Genomic DNA, 5,000 nt, shown 5'->3' with positions numbered 1-5,000 from the left:
GGCGCGGAGCCTCTGCCGGAGTACCAGGGGCTCGGAGGCTCTGCTGGAGTACCAGGGGCACGGAGCCTCTGCTGGAGTACCAGGGGCACGGAGGCTCTGCTGGAGTACCAGGGGCACGGAGCCTCTGCTGGAGTACCAGGGGCACGGAGCCTCTGCTGGAGTACCAGGGGCACGGAGGCTCTGCTGGAGTACCAGGGGCACGGAGCCTCTGCTGGAGTACCAGGGGCACGGAGCCTCTGCTGGAGTACCAGGGGCACGGAGGCTCTGCTGGAGTACCAGGGGCACGGAGCCTCTGCTAGAGTACCAGGGGCACGGAGGCTCTGCTGGAGTACCAGGGGCACGGAGCCTCTGCTAGAGTACCAGGGGCGCGAAGCTTGGTTTGGAGTACCAGGGGCGCGAAGTGCTGGGCGGTGCGGCCAAGGGGGTTTAGCCCGAGGAGGGGTGCTTAAGTGTGGGTACACAGGGGCGGCCGGTGCGCTGGGTCCCCCGGGCCGGCGGTGGCTGGCCGGAGGCTCCCCCAGAGAGGGGAGAGAAGAGGGAGGGAGGGAGGGAGACAGAGAGCTGGGTGAAGTGAGGATGGAACATGGATTAAAGTGTCCCCTAAGATCTGCCTCCAGTGCTGGGTGGAGGTGGGAGAATGAGGCCTGGGAGGTTGAGAGTCTCCCCCAGAGAGGGGAGAGAGGAGGGAGGGAGACAGAGAGCCAGAGAGCTGGGTGAAGTGAGCATGGAACACAGGGGATTAATTCCCCCTTTAATGCCTGCCTCCAGCGCTGGGTGGAGGTGGGAGAATGAGGCCTGGGACGGTGAGAGTCTCCCCCAGAGAGGGGAGAGAGGAGGGAGGGAGACAGAGAGCCAGAGAGCTGGGTGAAGTGAGCATGGAACACAGGGGATTAATTCCCCCTTTAATGCCTGCCTCCAGCGCTGGGTGGAGGTGGGAGAATGAGGCCTGGGACGGTGAGAGTCTCCCCCAGAGAGGGGAGAGAGGAGGGAGGGAGACAGAGAGCCAGAGAGCTGGGTGAAGTGAGGGTGGTACAGGGATTAAAGTGTCCCCTAAGATCTTACTCCAGTGCTGGGTGGAGGTGGGAGAATGAGGCCTGGGACGGTGAGAGTCTCCCCCAGAGAGGGGAGAGAAGAGGGAGGGAGGGAGACAGAGAGCCAGAGAGCTGGGTGAAGTGAGCATGGAACACAGGGGATTAATTCCCCCTTTAATGCCTGCCTCCAGCGCTGGGTGGAGGTGGGAGAATGAGGCCTGGGAGGTTGAGAGTCTCCCCCAGAGAGGGGAGAGAAGAGGGAGGGAGACAGAGAGCCAGGGAGCTGGGTGAAGTGAGGGTGGAACACGGGGGATTAATTCCCCCTTTAATGCCTGCCTCCAGCGCTGGGTGGAGGTGGGAGAATGAGGCCTGGGACGGTGAGAGTCTCCCCCAGAGAGGGGAGAGAAGAGGGAGGGAGACAGAGAGCCAGGGAGCTGGGTGAAGTGAGGGTGGTACAGGGATTAAAGTGTCCCCTAAGATCTGACTCCAGTGCTGGGTGGAGGTGGGAGAATGAGGCCTGGGACGGTGAGAGTCTCCCCCAGAGAGGGGAGAGAAGAGGGAGGGAGGGAGACAGAGAGCCAGAGAGCTGGGTGAAGTGAGGATGGAACACAGGGGATTAATTCCCCCTTTAATGCCTGCCTCCAGCGCTGGGTGGAGGTGGGAGAATGAGGCCTGGGACGGTGAGAGTCTCCCCCAGAGAGGGGAGAGAAGAGGGAGGGAGGGAGACAGAGAGCCAGAGAGCTGGGTGAAGTGAGCATGGAACACAGGGGATTAATTCCCCCTTTAATGCCTGCCTCCAGCGCTGGGTGGAGGTGGGAGAATGAGGCCTGGGACGGTGAGAGTCTCCCCCAGAGAGGGGAGAGAAGAGGGAGGGAGACAGAGAGCCAGAGAGCTGGGTGAAGTGAGGATGGAACACAGGGGATTAATTCCCCCTTTAATGCCTGCCTCCAGCGCTGGGTGGAGGTGGGAGAATGAGGCCTGGGACGGTGAGAGTCTCCCCCAGAGAGGGGAGAGGAGAGGGAGGGAGACAGAGAGCCAGAGAGCTGGGTGAAGTGAGCATGGAACACAGGGGATTAATTCCCCCTTTAATGCCTGCCTCCAGCGCTGGGTGGAGGTGGGAGAATGAGGCCTGGGACGGTGAGAGTCTCCCCCAGAGAGGGGAGAGAAGAGGGAGGGAGACAGCCAGCCAGAGAGCTGGGTGAAGTGAGCGTGGAACACAGGGGATTAATTCCCCCTTTAATGCCTGCCTCCAGCGCTGGGTGGAGGTGGGAGAATGAGGCCTGGGAGGTTGAGAGTCTCCCCCAGAGAGGGGAGAGAAGAGGGAGGGAGACAGCCAGCCAGAGAGCTGGGTGAAGTGAGGATGGAACACAGGAGATCAATTCCCCCTTTAATGCCTGCCTCCAGCGCTGGGTGGAGGTGGGAGAATGAGGCCTGGGACGGTGAGAGTCTCCCCCAGAGAGGGGAGAGAAGAGGGAGGGAGACAGAGAGCCAGAGAGCTGGGTGAAGTGAGGATGGAACACAGGGGATTAATTCCCCCTTTAATGCCTGCCTCCAGCGCTGGGTGGAGGTGGGAGAATGAGGCCTGGGACGGTGAGAGTCTCCCCCAGAGAGGGGAGAGAAGAGGGAGGGAGGGAGACAGAGAGCCAGAGAGCTGGGTGAAGTGAGCATGGAACACAGGGGATTAATTCCCCCTTTAATGCCTGCCTCCAGCGCTGGGTGGAGGTGGGAGAATGAGGCCTGGGAGGTTGAGAGTCTCCCCCAGAGAGGGGAGAGAAGAGGGAGGGAGACAGAGAGCCAGAGAGCTGGGTGAAGTGAGCATGGAACACAGGGGATTAATTCCCCCTTTAATGCCTGCCTCCAGCGCTGGGTGGAGGTGGGAGAATGAGGCCTGGGAGGTTGAGAGTCTCCCCCAGAGAGGGGAGAGAAGAGGGAGGGAGACAGAGAGCCAGAGAGCTGGGTGAAGTGAGGATGGAACACAGGGGATTAATTCCCCCTTTAATGCCTGCCTCCAGCGCTGGGTGGAGGTGGGAGAATGAGGCCTGGGACGGTGAGAGTCTCCCCCAGAGAGGGGAGAGAAGAGGGAGGGAGGGAGACAGAGAGCCAGAGAGCTGGGTGAAGTGAGCATGGAACACAGGGGATTAATTCCCCCTTTAATGCCTGCCTCCAGCGCTGGGTGGAGGTGGGAGAATGAGGCCTGGGACGGTGAGAGTCTCCCCCAGAGAGGGGAGAGGAGAGGGAGGGAGACAGAGAGCCAGAGAGCTGGGTGAAGTGAGGGTGGAACACAGGGGATAAATTCCCCCTTTAATGCCTGCCTCCAGTGCTGGGTGGAGGTGAGATAGGCGGAGGGCGGCGGGTCGGTCGGGGCCAGCGAGAGCCGAGCCCCGGGGGTGCCTGGCGCGAGCGGGGGCTCCGTGGGGCGCGTGGGGGCCGAGCACCGGTGGGGTCCACCCTTTGGCCGGGCCCGGGGGCCCGTGACCGGGTCGGCGGCGGCCGTTGCGGCGCTCCCCGGCCACGGGGCAGTGAAATGGACAGCCTGGCAAAGGCTGGGCGGAAACGGAGCTCATGCCCCCTTTAATGTCTGTCAAGGGTGAGGAGGGGCGGCGGGTCCGTCGGGGCCAGCGAGAGCCGAGCCCCGGGGGTGCCTGGCGCGAGCGGGGGCTCCGTGGGGCGCGTGGGGGCCGAGCACCGGTGGGGTCCACCCTTTGGCCGGGCCCGGGGGCCCGTGACCGGGTCGGCGGCGGCCGTTGCGGCGCTCCCCGGCCACGGGGCAGTGAAATGGACAGCCTGGCAAAGGCTGGGCGGAAACGGAGCTCATGCCCCCTTTAATGTCTGTCAAGGGTGAGGAGGGGCGGCGGGTCCGTCGGGGCCAGCGAGAGCCGAGCCCCGGGGGTGCCTGGCGCGAGCGGGGGCTCCGTGGGGCGCGTGGGGGCCGAGCACCGGTGGGGTCCACCCTTTGGCCGGGCCCGGGGGCCCGTGACCGGGTCGGCGGCGGCCGTTGCGGCGCTCCCCGGCCACGGGGCAGTGAAATGGACAGCCTGGCAAAGGCTGGGCGGAAACGGAGCTCATGCCCCCTTTAATGTCTGTCAAGGGTGAGGAGGGGCGGCGGGTCCGTCGGGGCCAGCGAGAGCCGAGCCCCGGGGGTGCCTGGCGCGAGCGGGGGCTCCGTGGGGCGCGTGGGGGCCGAGCACCGGTGGGGTCCACCCTTTGGCCGGGCCCGGGGGCCCGTGACCGGGTCGGCGGCGGCCGTTGCGGCGCTCCCCGGCCACGGGGCAGTGAAATGGACAGCCTGGCAAAGGCTGGGCGGAAACGGAGCTCATGCCCCCTTTAATGTCTGTCACCAGTGCTTGGCGGAGGTGCGAGAGGCGGAGATCGGAGGCTCCCAGAGAGGGGAGAGGGAAAAATGGATGAAAATAGGGTAAAACAGGAGAAAGCCTCCCTCCCTCCCTCCCTCCCTCCTCTATTTCATTTGTTTTTCTTTCCCCCAGGGCTTCATCCAGCAGGGAGGTCGGAGGCTTCCAGCCAGGCGAGAGGGAGAGATGTGAGAAAATCGGATAAAATAGAGTGAGCTTTCTCCCTCGGTTATTTCCCGTGTTTAAACCAAAGCGGCCGGAGCGGAGTACCAGGGGCGCGAGTGTGGGACGGGTGAAGTGCCCGGGGTAAGCGGCCGGAGCTCCGGCCGCTTCCCCGGCGCCTTCTCCCCGTCAAACACTTGGAAAAATCTCAGCAGCGGTGATTTCCATCCAGCAGGGAGGTCGGAGGCTTCCAGCCAGGCGAGAGGGAGAGATGTGAGAAAATCGGATGAAATAGAGTGAGCTTTCTCCCTCGGTTATTTCCCGTGTTTAAACCAAAGCGGCCGGAGCGGAGTACCAGGGGCGCGAGTGTGGGACGGGAGAAGTGCCCGGGGTAAGCGGCCGGAGCTCCGGCTGAAAAATTTCAGCAGCGGTGATTTCCAAACCTCTAAGTTTGAGA

The sequence above is a fragment of the Epinephelus lanceolatus genome, unplaced genomic scaffold, assembly GCF_041903045.1.
Source record: "Epinephelus lanceolatus isolate andai-2023 unplaced genomic scaffold, ASM4190304v1 scaffold34, whole genome shotgun sequence".
In the NCBI taxonomy this organism is placed as follows: Eukaryota; Metazoa; Chordata; class Actinopteri; order Perciformes; family Serranidae; genus Epinephelus; species Epinephelus lanceolatus.
Note: the sequence above shows the minus strand (reverse complement) of the source record.